Source organism: Sander lucioperca, chromosome 18 (genome assembly GCF_008315115.2).
Source record: "Sander lucioperca isolate FBNREF2018 chromosome 18, SLUC_FBN_1.2, whole genome shotgun sequence".
In the NCBI taxonomy this organism is placed as follows: domain Eukaryota; kingdom Metazoa; phylum Chordata; class Actinopteri; order Perciformes; family Percidae; genus Sander; species Sander lucioperca.
The window spans coordinates 6,404,081-6,428,035 of NC_050190.1; the positions used below are offsets into that span (position 1 = coordinate 6,404,081).

At 40.2% G+C, this 23,955-nt stretch overlaps 1 protein-coding gene across 2 annotated transcripts in view; it reads right to left on the minus strand.

Moving 5' to 3' along the window:
• Positions 1–23,955, minus strand: part of LOC116065762 (leucine-rich repeat and fibronectin type-III domain-containing protein 2) — a 149,072-nt gene that overhangs the window by 36,483 nt on the left and 88,634 nt on the right. Inside the window, exon 4 of one of the 2 annotated variants that reach the window (XM_031321380.2) lies at positions 18,033–18,118. The exons of the other annotated variant lie outside the window; for it this stretch is intronic. The gene's annotated coding sequence lies outside the window, so the exon portion shown is untranslated. The remainder of the gene's footprint in view (positions 1–18,032; positions 18,119–23,955) is intronic. 2 annotated transcript variants of the gene reach the window in all.

Below are 23,955 nucleotides of genomic sequence, written 5' to 3' on the forward strand. Positions count from 1 at the left end.
ACAAACACAAAATACACAGAAAAACAACTAAAATCAGCAAACTAAAAACAACTGAATCAGCAAATCCCTCAAAGTCAACCACAATCCTAAACACATCAGGCAAAACATCTACAGTCAGATGTGGCTGCCTCCAAGTCAATCAACATCCTCTTAAAAGCGACCAATGAGACCAGCTCAATAAGTTTCATGGATTTCTGTAACTTGTTCCAGGTAGAGGGAACAGCAAACTTAAACACCTTTTTCCCCAGTTCAGTTCCAACCTTTGGAACAGACAGAAGGAAAAGATCCTGGGAACGAAGATTATAAGTCCCGATACTATTTACATTGCCTTTGCTGTATGCAAATGAATCATGCTTGTTGTCTTGCGTAGTTACCCCCCAAAGGCTCTTTCTGAGTCATTAAGAACCCTGATAATTTTTTAGCTATTTTTAGCTGTGGATTAATACACATTTGGGGAGTTACATGCATGAGGACAAGCTATGAACTAGTGAGTTTTTGGCAAGATAAACTACAGTGCACATGTTAATTGTAATTAAGGGACCAGTGCAACAGTGTGGCTCATTGATGTGTTTTTAGCAATGTTTTTGGACAACAATGGAGCTCTATGGCACAGAGGAATTAAGGTACAGTATATCAATATTTTGGCTACACAGACAATAATTGTTAGTAGGATCAATTCAGTAGTTCAATAAGAAAAAATATTGAATATTTGCCTTATCTTGAAAAAACAAATAAGACCAAAACCCTAAAGCCATTCTATAAATGAGGACAGTCTGTGCGAAATGTCTAGACATCTGCAATTCAAACTATACTCAACATTAAAAACTCTTGGGCAGTAAACCCAACCCATCTGTAGGCCTTTAACAATTATTACATAATTAACATAATCACGGTTTCTTTGTTTAACTGCAATGAATTGCTAACATTAGCTAAGGTCTTAAGAGGCTTGACTGTTGATGATAATTGTTAATTTTGTTTAGATTTGTAAATTGTAATTGTATAAGTAATTATTGGTCGGACTGTTCAACTAAAGCTATGCTAGTTGTTGACACTTGACCCTTTACACGTTCATAGCAACAAAAATGACAAAGGGGGGGATTCAGTTAGAACATTTTTTTTTATGATAATAAAGAGGCATTGTTTACAGTACTTCATAGGCTGTGTACCTGTGTTACTACATTATCTGGGTCACATAACAGCGATATAACCAAAAGATGTAGGTCTCTCACGGACTGAGAGAAAGCTAACAGAGGCAGTGTCACTGTGATACTGGGTCATTAGTCTTCATTTGCACTGTGTGAGCACCCATGCCAGCAAGATGTGTGTGTGTGTGTGTGTATGTTTTTGCAAATGACTGTCCATATGGGGGACTGTTATATAATTCATACTGCAGGTGTTAAAGAGCTTAAGCTTCCTGAACAAGAGACAAGCAGCTTTGAAATAGGGCCCCTCATATACAGTGTGCCTGTGTGTTGACAAAATGGCTGACAGGAAGAAGTCATTGAGGAGAAATATGCCCGATACAGGGATACACAGTAGGAAAAGAATGCGTGGGGCACAAAACCAATCAGCGGGCTGTCAGACAGCTTTTTGTCAAACAGGAACAACATGTCCGATGTCAGGCTTCCCTTGTGGACAGAATGCAGCTTGTTTCAAATTTTTTTGAAGATGAGCTTCTAGAGCAGATTCAAATCAAAGTAATCTGCATGTGATCCAGTCAGCCAATATTCTGGTTACAATGATAGGATTAACTTTTTGTTCCCTACTCAATATGTAATTTGCTTCCAATGCCTGATAAGGGTCCCTTTTAATTAGTTTCAGAAATGTTGATAATAAAAGAACTCAAAGTGATGAAGTATGATTGAAGTAGGCTGTGATTTAGAGATACTGACTGTTCCCCTATGATGTCAGATGCTCTCTGCAGCATATTCTGTACAGTACACATCCCTGTCATAGAGCAGATGCTTCTGCCTCTCTTTGTCATACCACTGGTCCTAAGACAAGGAAAAGATCTCCCATCTGCAGAGGCTTGTACAACAAAGGCAGGTAATTTATACATTTCTGTGGTTAAATCGGCCACTGGTGATACTGGGGAACAGAGCAAGTTGCCGTCTATTTTCCTTCTTTCACAGGAAATTCCGTGTTTTACTAGTCTTCCCAGGGAGTAGGATCAAGCAGAAATGAACAGTAGTATAAGGATATACTTCAACTGCCAGACACTTAAGCGTAATTTATGGTCCTGCGGAGGCTCCACGCAGAGCTTTCGCAGTAGCCTAAGTAAGTGGCCTGAAGTTTATACCTGTGCATTGGTGTGTGCGTGGATCTCTTTAAGAAAATAGCAGGGTTGGCATGTGTGTGTGAGTGTGTGGCAGAGCGAGTAAGAGAGTGACGCTGATTAGCTTCGGAGCGAGTGCTGACTCTAGAGGCATAGTGACAGAAACAAAAGGTCTCCCCTGTGCTTTGTGAACACGGTGGGAAATCTGTAGCAGGAAAAGTTAACCCTTCATGTTGTTTATGGAGAATGAGAACCCTGAAATTAGTAGAGGGAAATGCAACTATACCAAGCCACGGCCGAGCGACGTACGACGTACGCGATGTTAAATTTTTTTCGAGAGGTGCACGTCAGGCTACGGCGTAGGGTCCGTGCCTCCATGTACCTACATATGTAGCCAAGGTGTAGATTTAACGCAGAAGCATAAATCACGCTGTAGTGGTTCTATAATCGCGAGCCTGACGCCCAAGAGCAGCTGTATCCTTTTGTTCGCGCCGATAGGCCACTTACTGCGTCATCACTCTCCATCTCTATAGTGCAGCGTTTCAATCTCTATAGCAGTAGGACACACACATACGCAGCCCCCCACAAAACATACACAGTGAAAATTATTACATTATCACATTTTGTCTAACAAAAGAATGACAATAAGTCCCCTCAACATTTATATTTGTATCTCCATCTCTCCTGTGTGCAGTGCATCTTTCAGTTCAACAGTCAACACAACTTGCCATCTGATCTTGCACATCCACACCAACTTAAAACTGTGGCAGTTCTAGTGTTAGAGCATTTTACTAAATGTTGTTACTGTTAGGATTTTGACTGTTACTCAGGCTACTATTGTCTCAGACTTGTCTTGATCATATGGCCCCGATACCTGTAGAACCCTTTACGACTGCTGAAGCATTTGCACAGTGTTTCCTCCTCTGTGCACCAATGTGATCATCATCAAATTTGATGTACCCAGTTTTACACAACACAACACGGGCATCTTTGCCCAAAAGCAGTGTTAGTAGGGCCCGAGTGCCGTCTACAGCGGAGGCTGCAATAATTCTCTCATTGTCTCTGTCTGAGTAAAAAACTATAAACCAACAACAGTCTGTATGTGACTCTGTCTGAGTAATAAACTATAAAACAATAACCGTCTATATGTGACTGAGTAAGAAACTATAAAACAATAACCGTCTACTCAGACGTTTCTCAACATTGGTTTGACCTATTTCAATCTTCAGTCTGACCCAATATCTGCCATTTTTCTAATTTTAGGCTCTGATCTCCACAGTCTGCCCACAGCTCTTTCAATGCTGTCTCAAAAGCACCAGAGTATAGTTCCCTGATTTTTGCATGAACAAAATGAAGCCAATATGAGAGAGAGGTGTAACAAGAGAGGAAACAAGGTACACACCTGTAGCTACAGTCGCTTCATAATTGATTTTTATGAATCACTAATGTTCGTGTAGTCAGCTGATAGCAGGCCTGTGCATCAGACTCAGATCCTAGAATATGCATAAGCACAGATGCCTGGCCAAATTCCAATTTACAGGCTGCCCAGACCACACTACTGGTCATTTTATTATGCCACATATATCAATCTAATAGACTGTCCGCCATGTGTCTTGTTGAAATTGTACTCCGCTACTTTAGCATTAAATTCCTATAACATTATCATACTTACGATGGTCTGTTAAAAAACAAGTATCGATGCATTACATCCATTCTTCTTCCTACCTGGCACCTAGATTACCAACAATGCAACTCAACCATGGACAATTTGGTTGGAGATTTGGGTGTGTTATGCTTGTAGCTGCTAATGCTTATTATTCTGTGTTTATTTTGAGGCTATCTGTCTACCTGTCTATCTATCTATCTATCTATCTATCTTGTTTCATTTTTCAAACTTGAGGTCTACAGCTTCCACTGACACTGACTCAAGTGATACACATGAGGCAATTTTGTCAGCATCCAGACAGCTCCCTCTGGACACACAAAAGGCTTTATAGAACTTTTTTCACATATGTAGTAGCACTTTCCAAGACCTGTTAACATACATTTGATGTGTAAAATTGTTAGAGAATCATTGTTGCTGAGTGCAAAGACCTAACAGCAACTTGACTGTGGTCATTGGGTTTACTGCACTGACCAGACACACGCAGTCAGTGGAGTCCATTGATTGAAACATAACAATCGAGAGGAGTGTAACAGAGAGGAGTGTGCGTACTGTCAAACTCAGCCTGGTGGAGCTTCAGGTTCCTAAAATCCATTTATCGATCCTCGTTGACTGCTCACTGCTTCCTTTGACAAGATAAGATCCTTAGAAGGACATCACTGACGCGCTGTGCTTCAGAAATCCTATACCTTTACACCCCGTCCTCCATAGGAGAAAATATAACAGCCCATCATCCATAGGACACAATATAACAGGTAAGCTTGTTGAGTTCTCTATTTCTATTGTAATTTCAGGTTTTACTATTTGTATGAGGGGTTAAAAGTCTTTAAGAATGTAATAATAATGCATGAAATGTTAAGATGTATAATAATGGTCTGCACAAGACTGTTTCTTTAATTCGGCGTTCCTGCCCAAGCTTTCATATTTGATGATTCTGATTACTCCCACTCCTGTTATCAAAACCTCATATGGTTTTTGGCTTGAAAACCTTGTTAAGAAACTGTGACTAAAGTTAAGTTTTTTTTTTTTTTGACAAGTCCTATTTTTCTGTGAAGCTTGGTTGTTGCAACCATTCTTGATTATGGTGATTTGTTGTATATAAATGCATCAACATTGTCTCCACATATTGGACCCAGTAGAGATTTGATACCAGATTCAAACCTCAATCATTATTTCTGTCCATCAACTGAGCCATTGGTACAATTGTATTGTTTTAAAGCCATTCTGGGCAAACTTTCATCATGCCTCCACCAACTTTAGTTTATCAGCCTCTCAGATCACTGGACTGTTCCGCTGTATGTTCCTAATGTACAGCCACATATTGGAAATACAGTTTTCAATTTCTAATCTCTATGGGACTGGGTAAATAAAAGTTAAAAAAGTTAAAGGTCCCATAATGTAAAAAGTAAGATTTCCATGTCCTTTTTGATATAAAGTACTGTAGGTTTAGGCGCTATATAACTACTGTTAAGTATTAAAACACTAAATTAAAGGAGATATGCACACAGCCCGAATTCAGGTGTCTTTTAACGAGCCGTCAGGACCGTATTGTGATGTCACAACTATACAATATTAGGTAGAAAATGCAGCTACAGTTAGTCATTTCCTGGCTGCAATGATGGTGCAGCGACCCCAAGAGCGCAGATGCTGAAGACCCGTAAACGCCAACCAATCAGAGCAGGCTAGGCTTTTTCAGAAGGGGGGCTTAAAGAGACAGGTGCTAAAAATGGAGCTCAGCGTTTCAGACAGAGAGTGAATATAGATATATTCAGACAGACAGTTTGAGAAACATAATGTTTTTTTTTATATTAAATCATGTAAACATGCTCTAGTAGAAACCCAAAATACAAGTATGAACCTGAAAATGGGCATAATATGGGGCCTTTAAGAATAAAGCTGATGGTGAAATAGCAGTAGCTCATTGGGACATACTGCAATGAGAGGAGGTCCAGATTTAAAATAAGGTTGGTTTGAAATGTATATAATTAAAAAAGTCTGAAAAGCTCTCTTGGCCATTGTGCACTTTTGAGACGATCCCTAACTTCATTTTATCGGTTCCCATTTACTTTTAAAGTTGCTCAAGGTGCCATACTTTCGTATCTGATCATGAGGTAAAAAAAGACAGCTGACTGGCTGTCAGTCAAGCTTTATACTTTACCGAACAACACATCTGTTGAAGACAGACAGGTGAAAAGCTGAGGCTCAATGCTTATACTGGAAATCAAGTCGGAATCTGATAACTATGAGCCAAGATCTGGATTTGATTGAGTTATGATCTGGTGTGATGTTTGTGTGCGTGACAGGTCAGTAGGGTGGATGGGTGTGAGAGGGGTGAGAATAATACTGGAACAATTCAGAAGCTGTTTGTATCTGTTCAGAGTGCTTTATATGTTCATGTCCGAATAGTCTCGCATTGCTAGACCTTCCTCCACAGTGCTGTGGAGCTCTGGTTTATTGGCATTTCTTTAAACCAATCACAATCGTCTAAGCACCTCACAGAGCCGCTGTGCCGCTGCAAAGTAGCCTCGAGAAGGAACTTCTTTTGGTGGACGTTCAAAGGTTGTTTTAGTCGTGCAACAGAAAATTCTGATTGGACAGATAGTCTAGCTAGTTGTCTGGATTTGAGATCTGAGGAGCAGTTAATCATAGTCCTCATAAATCGACCGGAGTTTAGAATTCCAACACAAAGACAGCGTAAGGAAACGGACATCGGGCCGTAAAGAGGTGCATTCGGAGGAATTTCCCGCAGCACCGGAGCAATCCTGGAAGTGGAACGTTGTGGATATGGACTTTAAAAGTACTTGTTTCTTGCTACATAGTTGCTACATAGTTCTGCAAATAATGAAGATGGTAAAGATGGCGCCGCTGTGTGTGTCTCGCCGCTTACCTCTGCTGGGATTATTGCTGATTTGCCTGTTTCTATTGCTTGTCACTCGAAATGTATCACCGCTGCTGGTGTATGACCGCCTGACTCTTTTAACTATATGTAAGTCTGCGGAGAAAGTTCAAATCTACGGCTCTGACGGTCAGTCAGGTACGCCGCCGCCTTTCCTGGCGTCCATTCCTGCCTTTCTACGGCGTCAGCCCTGTCTGCCGCTCCGCAACAATCGCCGCAGGAGACGCGGCAAGAGAGGAGGAGTACGTGTCAGGCTCAGAGCGTACCTGGCATCATCCTCCACCTGCGATCTGGGCCATCCATGTGTCGGGTTTCCCGCGGAGTTCATCGGTTGCAATCTGCGGCTTTCTCCGGTCCACAGTTACCGGTGGCTCCGGCCGACTGTACCGGACTCCGAGTGCCCGTCTTCCTGCTGCTGGAACAGGAAGCGCTCCAGGCGAGGCTGCGTACATGGGAATCTCCGCCCGCTCAGTCGTGCTTCCCAACAGACTGAAAGGCGCCCGATTCGCATGGCGCTGATCAACACTAGATCACTCACAAATAAGACTTTTATATTGAATGACTTTTTTACGACAAATGCGCTGGACTTTCTGTTGTTGATGGAAACCTGGCTGAAACCAGGTGATGACAGCGCCTTCTCGGAGCTCCTCCCCCCCAGCTGTTCTTTCCTCAACTCGCCCAGAGTGTCAGGTCGAGGTGGTGGGCTGGCCACTCTCTTCAAAGATGAGTACAGATGCAGGTTGTTACCTGCACTCATTTATAATAGCTTTGAGCTTCAGCTGTTTGTGGCTGACCTGGATTCTCCTGTGTTGTGTGCAGTTGTTTATCGCCCACCAAAACTCAACAAGGATTTTATATGTGAGTTTTCTGAGTTTTTAGCTGATGTGGTTCCTAAATATGACAAGCTTCTGGTTTGTGGGGATTTCAATATCCATGTGTGTTGTCCCTCAAACCCACTTGCTCATGATTTTAAAACACTTTTGAACTCTTTTGGCCTTAATCAATGTGTGGAAGGGCCGACACACCATCTAGGCCACACCTTGGATCTCATCATCTCATATGGGCTTTCAGTTTCTCTGGGAGAAATAACAGAAACTGGTATCTCAGATCACTTCCCCATCAGGTTTGAGATCAGTGTTCCACCACCCGCTATTAAGCCTGTCTCCTCAGCTTCTAGGCGCCGCTGCATCACCTCCTCTTCAGCTGGAGAGTTTGCTTCTGCGTTTGTGGGCTCACAGTTTTATGTAAAGAATGGTCTGGTATCTCCCTCTTCCCCAGATAACATTCTCTCTGTGTTCAACTCCACATGCACTGAAATCCTAGACTCTATTGCCCCTCATCGGATTAAATCTATTAAACCTAAGGCGGACCCCTGGCTAAATGACACCACAAGGGCCCTTAGGCAACACTGCAGAAAAGCTGAACGAAGGTGGAAGAAGGACAATTTACACATATCACTGGGGTTACTAAGGGACAGTCTAGCAGCATACCAGAAGGCTGTGAAGGTGGCAAAGATGCACCATCTCTCTTCCGTCATAGCTAGCAGCTGCCATGAACCTAGAGTGTTATTTAATACTATTAACTCTGTTGTAAATCCATGCACCTCTGCTCCGACAGATGTTTCAATCAGTACATGTGAGAAATTTCTCTGTTATTTTATCAACAAAGTAGCATCTGTCAGGAAAAATGCCAGTGCTAATTTTAAAGTGTTTGTACCTGCTTCTCCTGCACACTCAGCTGTGTTTGAGGAATTTAAACCACTTTCACTGACGTTACTTAGTGAGGTTGTACAACACATGAAACCCACCAACGGTCCCCTAGACATTGTTCCCGCCAGAATGGTGAAGGAGGTTTTTAATAGCACCATTGGGTCTAGTCTTCTTACTTTTTTTAATTCTTGTCTTAGTTTAGGTTCTGTCCCAGCTGCCTTCAAACATGCTGTGGTCAGGCCCCTACTTAAGAAGCCTAATCTTGACCCCACAGTGTTGTCAAATTTTAGACCAGTCTCTCATCTGCCTTTTCTTTCTAAGGTTTTGGAAAAAGTTGTTTTCATACAGTTACAAGCCTTTTTACAGCAGAACTCTGTGTTTGAAAAATTTCAATCTGGTTTTAGATCACGCCACAGTACTGAGTCTGCACTGTTGAGAGTACATAATGATATTGCCTTGTCTGTAGATGCCGGGAATCCTACTGTTTTAGTGCTCTTGGACCTCACAGCGGCTTTTGACACAGTGGACCATGCAGTCCTCCTCTCTCGCCTTGAGCATTGTGTAGGCATCAGAGGTTCGGCACTTGCATGGTTTAGCTCCTATTTGGCTAATAGGAGCTTTTCTGTCATGATTGGTGACCTCTTCTCGTCAGCTGCTCCTCTCTCTTGTGGGGTTCCCCAGGGCTCAATTCTTGGCCCCATTCTGTTCTCTTTATATATGCTGCCTTTAGGGGCTATTATAGGAAAGCATAAACTGTCATTCCATTGTTACGCAGATGATTTGCAAATCTATTTGCCTATTAAAGCAAATGACAGTGTCGCACTAAACTCCCTGCTTAGTTGCATCACTGATATTAAGCTGTGGCTTTCAGAAAACTTTCTTAATTTGAATGAAGATAAAACGGAGTGTATTATTTTCAGTACTTCAGGCACGCAAAATGGTCCAGCTTTGAGTTTGGGAGCTCTAGCATCCTACACTAGGTCAGCCGTCAAAAATTTGGGGGTTACTTTTGATTGCAGCATGAAATTTGACAAGCAGATCAGTAATGTTGTTAGAATGAGCTTTTTCCAGCTTCGTCTCCTGGCTAAAGTTAAGCCTTTCCTCAACAGGCACGATCTAGAAAAGGCAATTCATGCCTTTATTAGTTCTAGGTTGGATTATTGTAATGCTCTTTACGTTGGTCTGAATCAGACCTCCATCGCACGTCTTCAACTTGTGCAAAATGCAGCTGCTCGCTTTTTAACAAACACATCTAGACGTGCACATATCACTCCCGTTCTCTACACCCTTCATTGGCTCCCTGTGCGTTTTAGAATCGATTTTAAGATTTTATTGTTTGCTTTCAAGGCCTTAAATGGTCTAGCCCCGGAGTATTTGTCCGAAATTTTAACATTGCGGGAGCACAACCGGTCATTGCGGTCTTCAAACCAGCGACTTTTAGAAGTGCCGAGGTCTAGATATAAACGGTGGGGTGACCAGGCTTTTGCAGTTGCTGCCCCGAGACTCTGGAACAAGTTACCCCCTGATATTCGCACTATTACAGATGTAGCTCTTTTTAGGTCCAAACTTAAAACGCATCTGTTTAGTCAGGCTTTTAATACGTAGCAGTGGTGTGACGATTTCGTTCTTTTGTTTCTCTGTAACTATTTCTGTTTTTACATGTTCTTTCTTTATATTGTGTGATATGTGTTTTTATTCTTGGTTTCGATGTTAAGCACTTTGGATACCTGCTGGTTGCTGTAAAGTGCTATATAAATAAAGTTTGATTGATTGATTGATTGCAAACACGTTCTGGAGAATAAAAGATCACCTGATGAATCACTCTGAAAACATTTCCAAGGCTGAAAATAATGCTGATGTCATGATGCAATGCCATGTGCTCTACTAAAGGATTGCTGTCCTCATGCTTTTCCACAAAAGCTTTACTCTTGCTGCTGTAATACAAGTGACAGTTAATCATGAAGAGGAGACAGGTGAGAAACATGGGGAAAAAAGAAGAAAAGTTTACAACATGAAACCACAAACATGATGGAGGAAAATAGATTTTTCTCTATAGGTGAGATTTCAAAAATGGCATCACAGAAGAGACAAACAAGCTCTTTTTTGGAAGTATTGAGTTCTTCTGCTTTTTGACTCAGCTCTGTGTTCACTTGCAAGACTTATCTCTCTTCCACGTGGCAACAAGCGAGAAAACTCATCATACAAAAGCGCATGGCAGCTGGTGCAGCTCTTTAACCACATCAGTTCAGCTCCAGTGGGTTTGTTACAAACTTGCTCCGATTTAGCGCAGATCAATGCTCTCCTTTCTAAGAAATTGTGCATTGTGTGCAATGTGGCAGACTGTCAGAGGTAGCCTAGTTTGCAATGCTTCATTTAAGCTTGTTTAGCTGATGGGCTCTGTTGAGGAGGAGTTGCATTTGTGGACTGAAACTGATTAATTAGCATGTGAAATGATTTAACAAAAGCACAAAGTAATCCCAAGTTAATAAGCAATTAAGACAAATAAGGCAAATAAAGAAATATATTTGTTGTTGTTCTAGTTGAATGCTACGATGATAATGTTCATTTGCATTCATGGAAACAACATGTCTCTGATCCATTAAAAAAGATTTGATGAGTGGGCTTTTGATTTCTTCATTACTGGGCTGAGGGATGCCTGCTGTGATCAAAGAAAAAAAAAAGTCTTCATATTTGATTCACACTCACATAATGCATGGATACAGTATATCACACTGCCTGGTGCATACAGATAATGTCAGTTTGCAACATAAAATTGTCATAATATATACAAATATGGTGTGGAAGTGTGCAAAATACCTGTACCATGTTCTCAGCACCTCCACACACGTCCTGATTTTAAGATGTGTGGGCATGATTGCAACAGAGGTTGAGTTTAAACACCTCACTGGTGTTCCCAGCAAGAGCTAAACTACAATCAGCTCAGTATAGATACAATTTTACCTAATTATTGCTTTGTAATTATGATAATTACACGCATTGTTACACATAAGACCTGGTGCTGGGTTTCACAACTGCGGCTCTGGACTTTTAAAGGCACTTCTTAAAGCTGCACTGATCAATGTATGAACAATGGCTCACATAACTAACTATGCTACTATATCATTTAAAAAAAGGATCTCTCGTAGTTAGAAATCCACAGAAAATTATCACCTGACTGCTATTCCCCTCAGATCTGAGGAGCATTTTAGCCTATTTAGGTCATTGTTTTGGTTTTCTGGCCCACATTTATAGCATTAAAGCTCTGCTAAAACCACTGTACGCTACCTGCCCAGTACCAAGCAAAAAACACACAACGTTAGCAGCTGCTGAGAATTGCATTTAGCAGCTAAAGAGACAGATATTCCCTCAGGACTTGGTGGAGACCAAAACAGAGATAAAAGGAGAGTGAATGTTGGATTTACATTCACCAAGTGTCCAGAAACACAACTTCAAATGAATGCTAATGTTGCTCTGTCTCTGCTGATGTTTAAACAGGCAGCTGTTTGCTAGCATGTTATCCATATACTATTTCAACCCGTTCTCACTCCCAAATCGTAAAATATGGACGCTTGGTCAGTGTCTCTCAGCGTCAGATACGACACAAAAAGCACCCTGCAGAGCAGCAGTGCAACCGCGGCGCAGTAAGATGACGTAGTATTAAGAGCAAAAACGGCACACAGACATGAATAATATTGAGGCCTATAGAGTAGCTCAAATTAATGTAGTAATGATTGAGAATGCAAAACAAGCGTTACACCCACTCAAAGTCCTCACATATTTAGTTTGTTTTCAAGTGCTGTGTGGGTTTTCTGAATGTTGTATCTTAATAATTAGATCTACAATTGTACGGTGTACTGCAAAAGAAAACCCCAGTCAATTAATGTAGTACTGAGTATTAAAATCTCCAGCAGACCTATCTGCCAGTGGGGTAAGCTTGTTTCAAATGCAAATCAATTTCTCTTGTTTGAAGATAATAACACACACCCACTAGCAAATTATACAAGTGAAAAAATAGCAAAATATTTGAGAACAAATGCCCTGTCAAAAAGGGTATTTTTTTGCATTGAATATGCTCTGCGCCTCAATATGTAGCTCGATATCTCCTCTAGAAATCATAACTCGGAACATGGTACAAATCATAACATTTGCCATGGCGCCAGTGAAGTAGAAAGAGCTTCTATGCCTGATATAGATGCTGTAATTGGTTGATCTCTGGTGTGTAACAAGACGGTATACATTCTCAAACCTTAAAGTAGAAACAAGGAAAAGGTCGTAAAGAGGCCATGTTGGTGCAGCCAATCAATGACAGACTGGCTGAATGAAGTAATCAATCAAACGGTAATTGAAAGGGAAAGATCTGACATGCTCCGTTTATTAATATACATGACAGATGCATTTCTAGTCTTTCTGTCTTGTAAAGCAGTGGTCCATATTGCGCTTGAGTTAATGGTATACAATCAAGAAGGGCTGCCTGTAATGGATATGAGAGTGGATGTTTTTACAGAGTGCTTTTATAGGGGCTGAACGTCGGAAAAAAAATAAAATAAAAAATAAATATATATATATATATATATATATATATATATATTGTGGTCACAGCCAACACCATAATATCTTTATAGCTTTGAAAGCTTCTGGTGAATCTCGAAAGCATCTATGGTTTAATGACTAATGTAAAAAACAACAGCAGCAACAATAAATCATATCTAAGATGTGGTTTGGTTTGTGATAGAGACAATGTATGTGACTCATGGAACACAAATGAGAATGTCTCTGTTTTAATCACTGTCACCACACGGTCTCAACGAGTGTAAAAGGTACAGCTAGATTCATCAGGGAGATGGTGAACATGGTAAACATCATACCTGTTAATATCTCATCTCATTGATGAGATATTGCATCTTTCTGGTCCAGGGATTCAAAGTATATATTCAGTCCCAAATCTGTTTCTTTCACATCACTTTCAAGTGTGTAGACAAAAAAACAAAGGCTATAGTTTATCCCTGTTCCCTCATGCGTAAAATGTTTGAAGTGAGTTGTCCCACACTGATAACCAACAGTGACAGGATACTGGATGACTATTTTAACACAGTTTATATTGTTCTCAGTGGAAGTGGATCCCATAGCAACTCCAGCAGCTGACTTCTTTCTCTGTATCTTTGATCACTATTCTTTCATCTTTTGTGAGCCTGTGACTGGCACAAAATTGCTGCATGGCATGATATATGACATTCTATCTCAGCAGCGTATGAAAAATAAATTAGATTTCCCTACACCATTTCCTGATCAGCCTCCACCACCAGCCCTCCCTCCTTTCATCACACCTGCCTCGCTCTTCGTGGCCATGCACGTGGCAGCTGGGCTGTAAAACACAAACACTTGTTTGGGTGTATTCACGCCGAGTGTGTTACAGAAGGAAGAAGATACAGATGGCGCCATGACAAGGTGCTCATGACACTCGCTAACACACTGGAGCATGAGAGACACAAGAAACGGCAAACACATGTGAAACCAACATAATCGATCAAATTCGTGAGGGAGGGAGAAAAGCCACCAACCACAGCAAGAACAATAAGAAACAACCTACTACAAAATGCCCAATCATGGGATATGAAGGTAGACCTGGGAGAAAGAAATTTTTTTAGCTTGCTCAGAAACAAGCTCAGAGTGTCCTCACTCAAGCTCCTAATATATACATGAGATCGTCTTACGTGAGTAAAAAGGCATTATTTCTAATATGTTGAACTATCTTTCTCGAACCTGCATTACCTGATTACTTTTTTTGTAACTTGAGAGCAGCAGCACAAGCTTCACATTTCATCACCAAGTGTACTCCAACCCACCCCATCCTGCATTGTGAGACCTAAATACCTAAAAGAACTGCAATAGAGTAGAAGAAAAACTGTAGATGTTATCAGACTATAACACAGGGCCCCGTCACACTAGGCATGCCCAGTAATTTGAAAGTTAACATCTACAGTGTTATGTGCAACGTGTTTTCATTAAGATATCAGACTTGTAGAATCCTGCAATGAAGGGGGGAACTAATTGAAACAATGCATGATGGATTTCCCGAGACATTCCTCAGAGGAAAGCAACTTGTTGGATCTCCTTACTGTAGGTCAGAAATTATTTGTCAAGCTTTCCTTCATTGTGGTCTAAACATATATCTTCATCTGACTGGGTTTTATATACTCAGCCTCAAGTTCAGCCTTTCACCAAAGTAAGATATTAATGGAACTATGGGACACATCTTCTCCGCATCATAAAACATGCTTTTAGGAATAATCCAGGAGTGACATTCCATTTTAAACTGATGCACTTTATATTATATTCACAGACAGTAACAACAAAGCAGTGATGCACTATATCCATCCAAGAATTATATCACAGGGACAAGAAAACACTGTGAATTGCTTTTAAACACAAGTTTGATTATATTCTTTATTATCTCTCATGTCCTTCATTTTTCTGTTCAGCTGAGTGCCATCAACAGCCAGACACCACTTCACTCTCTTCAAGTACTGCATGATCTAAGCTAGATGTACTTTGGATCAAAATAAATCCTCCTGCAGCCTGAGCATTGTTTTGCTTCGGTACAGGGTTTGCAAAGACTAGACTAGACCAAACCGGTGGATGTAGTGCATAAAAAAAGTACAGATCGGTTGTTTCCAATGACAAACTCTAGTAAAAGGCACTCATAACACCTTATCAGTTTTTTTCCCATTTATACGGCATTCACAAACCTCCTGGGTGGGAATACATGACGCTTTAAAAGCCTGAAAATCCTCTTTAAATCTCCTGTATCAGACAGATTTTGTGATGTGATCAAAAGTATGTGTCAAGAATCTAGGATAGTTTTCACTGAGGCTCCCAATGGCCACTTCGTTTACAGCAGTGACAACATCATTGGCAGCTGTAGCCTCATTTGGAAGGAGTTACACAGCAGAGTGTGACTGCTGTGATCAGATGTCAAACACCATCATCATCATCATCTTCACAAGCTGCTGCACATGCAACATCCTCAGCTGATGTCATGCATTCAGTCTTAGGCTACATTTACATTGCTATGTTTTGGTTTCTAAGCAGAGTTTTGAGCCAAAGCGATCTCTGTGCATACAACTGTTTTTAGGTCCAGTAGAAAAACTAATCTCCGTTTAAACTAACACGCCCAAACAGCATATCTCATCAACATTCTCGTATACTGGGCATGTGCTCGCGGGGGTAAACAGGAGGCAGCATGTATACTGACTGTTGCTGGTAGTTGCGATGGTAACTAGTTAGTAACTGGTTAGTAGCTAAGTCTCGCAGAACAGACTCCATGACCAATAAGACCCAATCAGGCGGCGAAACTTTGGCGTGTCGGTGTTGCCAAAGGTCTCCGTTTGCGGGCGTTAAGACTGAAACACAACGGGGTCAGAAGTATTTTCAAATGTCTCCGGTTTAGGGGCTCTGTAATGCCAGACCAGTGTGAATGCAAGGTGTAAACGTAGCAAAATATATTTGTTTTTAAACCAAAATGTAGCCATGTACATGTAGCCTTACATATCATTTTATGCATTCTATGCTACTGTCATATTTAGGATACATCCCTGCATTCGTGTACAGTATGGCAACATTTCGTTCCATTATGGTCATAGTAATTATTGTGGGAGCAAACGAAGATATAAGGTGACGAAGTATAAGAGTGCCAAACTCTGCGTATGGAGGTAGGTTGTGGTGGTGGTTAGGGTTAACCCTAAACCTAACCCTATTTATGAGGACTATGGTTAACTGCTCCTCAGATCTCTGCAGGGTAAATCCAGACAGCTAGCTAGACTATCTGTCCAATCTGAGTTTTCTGTTGCACGACTAAAACAACTTTTGAACATACACATGTTCCACCGTGGCCCAAGACAATTGTGATTGGTTTAAAGAAATGCCAATTAACTAGATGATGTTTTTCTCCCATCCTGGAATGCTGTGTGGACTAACCAGACCCTCCTCCGCTGTGCTGTGAAGGAAGGTCTGGCAATGCGAGACTAGAGCCAGGCTGACTGTTCCCCCTGTTTCCAGTCTTAACGCTAAGCTAAGCTAACCAAACCAGCTGCTGGTTCCAGTTTCATATGTAAAATACAGACATGAGAGTGGTATCGATCTTACCATCTAAGTCACTGCAAGGAAGCAAATGTATTTGAAAGTGTATTTTCCAAAATGTCAAACTGACTTTTAAATTAATAATAATTAACATTCAACACTATTAATGGCAGAGTTTGAATACTTATTCCACCTCCTAACAGGTAAACAAACAAAATGGAGCACCTCCACAGAAAAGCTATAAGGTTATTTTACTTTAGGAGTTGTCATTTCCAACTCTAAATTGCCACTTCGGGTTCAGTTAATTAATATACAATTGTTTTCATAGGCAATGTAGTAAATTCTATAGTAAATTGACTTCAACAAGCAAAATGAATGCATCAATGCCATGATTTCCATTGACTCTACCTGCCTGATAAATTCCTATCTATTCAAACTAAATTACTTCCTGTTTGTATGCATTTTGTTCCGAATTTGTAGATGCCCAAGCTGATGATGATGACATTATCATCAGGGTTGTATTTCAAACTTCTAAAAGCTCCTTCCAAAACCCTAAGGGACATTATACAGCCTTTTTTGTCAAGCTGAGTACTACTAATGACTTGTAAAATTACCTTCGTAGTATCGCTTTAGCTAATTGTGAATATAAAGTTTTATATATATATATTAGTGTATATTCAACATGATTTTCATCCTTGAAGTCATATGTGATCCCTACTCCTACACACAACAATATCACCATAAATTCATATGCATTGCTTTTTGAACATAGGATATTAAAATTCATTATCATGATGTAGGGTCAATTGTGCAGGAATGCAGTGTTTAAAGGGCATGTTAATTGACTTTTTCACTAGTAAAGGGACCGGCTACAAATGCAGGTAGATGCGAGTACAATGATGAAATACATACAGTATACAGTGCAAAGTTTAATATGCAAGCTTGTAATGTGTGTGGGAGGCAGTTTTGGTTTCTTTGATTTGTTTGTGTTCTACATAGTGGTAATGATATACGCTGAAGAGACAGGCATGGACCTGACTGATTCATTTATGTCTTCTGGCAGTTTTTTTCTTAGGTTTGCAGAACTACTGATTACTGCAAACACTACACAACATTTTGTTTTCTGGACACTCCTGGATGAAAGATAAAGTTGAGTCTAAAAAGAATTCACCAATCAAATCCACAAATCTGGTGTTAAAGGCTGAAGTTTATCACCTCCCCCTGAGGTTTCCGTCACTTTTTATCATGTTTAAAGTCCTCTATAACAGCAAATATGTCCTATCTAGGACTGAGTTTGCTTTTGCATGTGCTTTGTTAAGAAAGGGCAAATACTTTTCAGGAGTAACTTCCGCCCTCAAACTATTTCTACTGTATTTAGAACAGAAAAACTGAACGAAAAAAGGCAAACATTACCTATATTGTGTGGTATTGTGCCATATGGTCCCTCAGAAATCCCTCAAGGCCACACATTCACTCAGTGAGCACGACAAAGAAGCAGCCTATAGAAAGAAAGTAAAAGAGAAAACTGTTAAAAGGAGAGGACGTTTTCGACACCATCACCGTCTTTATTGAAATTGGTTATTTCCCATCACTATGTTGATGTATGTTGGAAATTCAAACAGAAAGTCATGAGAGGTCACACGCAATGTACCTACTGTTGAATATTGTAAAATACAATGAGAATATAGTACTGCATGCCTAAAGTGGCCTTGTATACATATGTTGTATGTGTCAACATCAATTATCAATTAAACATTAGCCTGACTGAAATGAAATGTTGGTCTGAAACAAGTCCATCTCAAGCACATACTGAACAATGCTTAGTTGTCACTACATTTGTATTCGCTGTGAGCCAGTCATATCACTAAGCTACGAAACATTTTACAATTCAGGCAGCGCTATTATGATTTATAAGGAATTATCTGCTTCTCAAACAAAAGCCTATAAAAATCTCCTTAAAGCAGTGTAGGAGGAAGGGGAGATTAGATTGGTCTATGGAAAGTTATTGAAATAGAGCACAGCGGGGTGTTTGTGCAGGGCCTCGGCTCCCAAGTGACATTATAATCTCGGCAATGACTGAACACACCGCATTCGTCTCTTTTCTCTTATTTTTGTGGCCAGTCGTCCCTACAAGCTGTTTGCCTTTCTAAACACACACTCGGAGAGCTGTATTGTTTGTTTGCTTTGCAAATATGTGTGGGAGTTAGAGTGCCTGTGTGCATGTGTAGATGTCTGAATAGGTTTGTGCTCGGCTTCATGTGTGAGCAATCAACTGAAAAAAGGACAAGGTCATGCATGTACAATTTTTTTTTTTTGTTACATGAAGCAAGGTAAAAGGCCATTAAAATAATACATCTGATGAGGGTGAGGGTGTATCTGAATGTGGCCCTGTTTTATACAATGTTCAGTGAATGAATGACAGTTTGCTCCTCTTTTCTTTGTCCATTGATCGCAAACAACTTTATATTCCACTCAGCGCTCATCCTTTGAGGTATTTATCTGCCGCTTTTTTCCCCCCTACGCGAGAACGCCGTAATCCAGCCTTTCTATTTGACGCTGCTGTTGACTGACTCTCTTTTATTCACACACTACTGTTCCCTCCATGCCTCCCCCCGGGGGGACTCCTGACACACCTCATTCTCTCGGTTCAGACTCATTGTGTGACTTCCTGCCCGCTCTTTCCTCGTGATCTTGCAGAGGATGCCAGGCTGATGAGTGGAACACTCGCAAGCGCACCCCCAATGGTGCTTTGATTTCTGGGGCAGATCTAGCTCATCAGTTTTCTGTCGAGCAGGGGACCCTACAAACAAACACTTTAAGCCTCTGTTTTTAGCAGGCCCTAGCCGGGTTTAGCCTGTCAATCACAGTTTTAACAACGCCAACACAGGATGGACTGCACGCTCACCTCAGAGACTGTAACTCTACTCAAACCTTTTACCAACTGGAAACATCTAAGCCAAAATGATCCGAGAAGGTGGATGGTGGGTTGATGCTGATCACCTGAGACTTGCCCATTCATGAATTCATTATTAGCTTTTAAGGCTTAGCAGCCAGATAATCCAAATAAAAGGTTATTGACCCACTGTCATTAGCTGTCTTAATTCAAATTCCTTTTTAAGACACTGCTTCGGGCAATTGTCTACTGTGGGGCCCATTAGGCATACAAAATGACTGAGGGAATTGAGACTCTGAAAGATGCCAAGAGAATGCAGTTTCATTATAACACAAGCCTATTAATAATAAATGCATTTGAAATCAGTGTGTCCTGTTTTGTTGTGACATGCATCAATCTGATCCATAATTGGTGCATTTACAAAGCAGCAGCTTGACAATACTGCCATACAAAGCAAAAAGGCAGTAACTACACAGAGTGCAGAACTGAGAAAAATGACTTTAAAGTTATCCTGTCATCCAGCTAAGTAGTTGTAGGTAGATTATTCGACATGTGGCTGTTTTTGTTACTTTATATTAGCTTATTCTTTGTACATATCAATCCTCATATTTAATTTGATATTTTACCCCTATTTGGCAGTTACTGTATTCTTGCTTTGTATTACTTACCAAAAACGTAGCACCGTACCAAGGAAAAAGGCAGTAACTACAGATTCTTCAAAAACTATTTTGCCACAACTTGGGCTCTGGGTGTGTTAGATACACTGTATTTGAAATAATTGGAACCATTTGTTTTCCTGAACATGGATATACCAAAACCAACACTAATTTGACCATTTTAGGTCAATATTTTCCACCCGGAAGCTGTTCTGGTGCTGAAACGGCTGCTTAAAGTCTCACATTGCTAAGCTGTTATCAAGTTATCCTGTCATCCAGCTAAGTAGTTGTAGGTAGATTATTGGACATGTGGCTGTTTTTGTTACTTTATATTAGCTTATTCTTTGTACATATCAATCCTCATATTTAATTTGATATTTTACACCTATTTTGCTGTTACTGTATTCTTGCTTTGTTTCACTAGGGCTTTTTGCAGTTACTGTACAAACGACTACCATTTTTCTCCAAAACGACACACACTTGAGATAAGATGTTTTGTCACATAACAAAGGATGCCTTGAATGTCATGAAAATGATAATAACTCATTTTTGACCAAAAATGCAGTTACTGCCTTTTTGTTTTGTAGGGCAGAATATAGTTTGAGTTCAAGACACTAGTGTTTCCTTAGCGGGTCAGAACCAGCCTGTACAGTGTGAGATGAGCAACTTAAGGTCACAAATGCTCAGGGAATCAATGAACCCCAATGTACAAATGTACAACAGATGGTTTTAAGGGGATGTTCACACCTTGGGTTAGCCATACTGTTAGCCATCTATCCCAAGTTATTGGGTAGCGCTTAATAAAAAAAGTATTATTTCTGTCCCATTTTTGTCTGATGAATGATTGTTCTTTCAAAACTGCTTTTGATTGATTTTGTTTTTGTACAATGTACTCAGAGCAAGCTAGCAGTAGCACCTGCCTGCCTTTGTGTTCCATGTTGTACAGTTGAGGTCATCAGCTTATAACCAGATTCAGAATGACTAAAAGTGTGTGTTCAGATGTGTTCACAACCTGAGGCCATCGTCAAATCTCTGATAAAAATGAGACGTCATATCTATAATACATAAGACAAATAATCAATTTGGTAGCAATGTGGCTTATCAAATGAAGGTGCTTGAAAGCTTGTTTAGCAAACAAACTGTTGGCTTGGCAGTGATACATTCTAGTGAGTTAAATTAATGATTTTGAATTTTATTCCTAAAGATTCAGACTTAGATGAGTCAGGACCTGGCAGAACAGATTGCCTTCTCAAAACAAGAAGTGCACAATATATGGGTGGAATCCACACCGAAGATTTTAATCAAACGCTCTGCTTGTGTCGAACATGCATGGCCTTATTGATTAGAAATCACGTTTAAAAAAACAAACAGGAAACACAGATTTTTTGATTTTTAATTTGTTTGCTTATAGTGCAATACAAATGATCAATATGAATACACATATGACGCAATACACGACAAAGGTGTAAACAGACTAAACCAAACAGACAAATAAACCAAAAAAAAAAACTAAATAGAAGACAAAAGACAAAAAATGAAAACATGGGGGCATAATGTTTAGCTTAGGCTATCTTATTGTAAAACACCTGTGTGTGTGTGTGTGTGTGTGTGTGTGTGTGTGTGTGTGTGTGTGTGTGTGTGTGTGTGTGTGTGTGTGTGTGTGTGTGTGTGTGTGTGTGTGCGCGTGCGTGGGTGTATGTGCGCGTGTCTTGTTTTCTTGGATCAAGGGCATTGGAAGGACAGAGCAAAGAAAGAAAGGGGGCAAGAGAGAGAGAGAGAGAGAGAAAGAGAGAGAGAGAGAGAGAGAGAGAGAGAGAGAGAGAGAGAGAAAGAGAGAGAGAAAGTGAGACAGAGAGAGAGAGAGAGAGAGAGAGAGAGAGAGAGAGAGAGAAAGAGAGAGAGAAAGAGAAAGAGAGATCTGTAACATTTCTCTGAAAAGTTTCTTCATTACAATGAACATGGGAACAGTTTATTTCCAATAGATCCCACATAGACCATCCTGCTATAAAGAATTGAGCACCAAAAGTGTGTTTATCAACCACTGAAAGTAGTTCCTAACAAATGCACCAGACCAGAGCTTCCCGACTTTGGAAGCTTAAGGCCTCCTAAAAATTCAGCAAAACCTCTGCCTTCCATCTCCCATCTCAATTTGTCTTGGACATATACATACAGTACATAATAAACACTGACAAGTAGATGGCTCAATGCACAAACTAATATTTATTTATTTAATAGTAGCAAATGTTCCAATGGAACTGTGGACACTTCAATGAATATTTACAAAACCATCATTTAAATTTAAACCCAAATAGCATTACATATTGTTTGAAAATGTATGACATCCAAATCCACTGTTTTACAAATATATTGCATTAAAATCCACACCTTTGTGTTAAACCACAATGTTTGTGATGTAATGTGAATTTAGTCCATTGTGAACTTGTATAAACTACCCAATAGTGGGATGCAACAGGGCCTAATGACATGGGTGATGCCTCTACACTGATGCAGTTGAGGCTTTGATGTCTGACTGAATAGATGTCAGCTTCAGGCGGAGATCGGAATCATCACCCAACGTGTTCCTGTACTTGGTGTCGGCCAGAAGCACTGAAAAATCCCGCTTCACGGAGATATGTTGTGTCCAGCGGCATCAGAACCATAATTGCCTTGTTCGAGAGCTCTCTTCTGTAGCCATATGCAACCAAAACTGAGTCAAAAACCTTCCTTTAAAAATCTCTTTCAAAGAGCTATTGCAGGATAGATCGACAAGTTCTTCCTGCTACTTGGAGGAGAGGCTCGCAATTAAATCCTCGAGATGGTAGGCAAAGGTATTCTGTATCCAGCTGTGCTGTTCGCTGAGGCCAGGGAAGTAGTCGCGCATCTGTTACTTTAAAGCACGTGTTTGTCATACAGCTGCTGCAGTGTCAGTGTTCTCCTATTTAATCATGAAATTATATTTTCGAAGGACTCATAGTTCCTTTCGCCCACAGATCGATTTTCTTTACAGTCACCTCTATTTTGTACATCTTGAAGATTGTTAAGGCTCTTTCCCGTGTAGCGCTGGGTTGAATCGATTTAAGTGGCTGTAAATGTCTGCCAAGTAGGCTAATTTACTAAGCCATTGAAAATCACACAGGCGGTCTACAAGTTCAAATTTGAAGTCGCTCAAAAAAGGTTCTGACCTCGTCACGTAATTAAAAGAGAAGAGTGAGCTCTGCTGCGTTGAGAGCCACCGGTAGATTATGTTCTAGGAAATACACTGAGTCTTTTTTAACGATGAAACATGAATATATTTGAGAGCCATTTTTTAAGATTTACGTTTTCGGTAGAAATGAATGGGCTTGGGGATGAGTGGAAAGTAGTTTAAAAGCAACCCATTTGATAACTTGGTTTTTGTTAGATATTAAACTTGTGGTATTCAGACTTTAAAGCCATTAAATTAAAATATTTTTTTGTTCACAATTTCAAAAGAATCGCAATGACTGTTATAAACAGATTGTTATTAAAAATGAAAGATTAAAGTATTGACTGGAAGTATTCTTCAGTTGTTCGAGTCAAATTATTAAATTAGGGTAATTTGTGAAAAGCTTATATTTATAAGGCCCTTTAATGACATACTTCACTCAAAGAAATCAGCAAAAAGGGCCAAAGTAAGTCTACTATTTACATGGTATTAGTCAGTAGAATACCTGCGTGTGGTACACAGAAGGGAGCAACGGTGCTAAAGGAAAGCCTGACTTATTTACAATACTGTCCATCTCTGTCAAGGCTACACCCTAGGATTTCT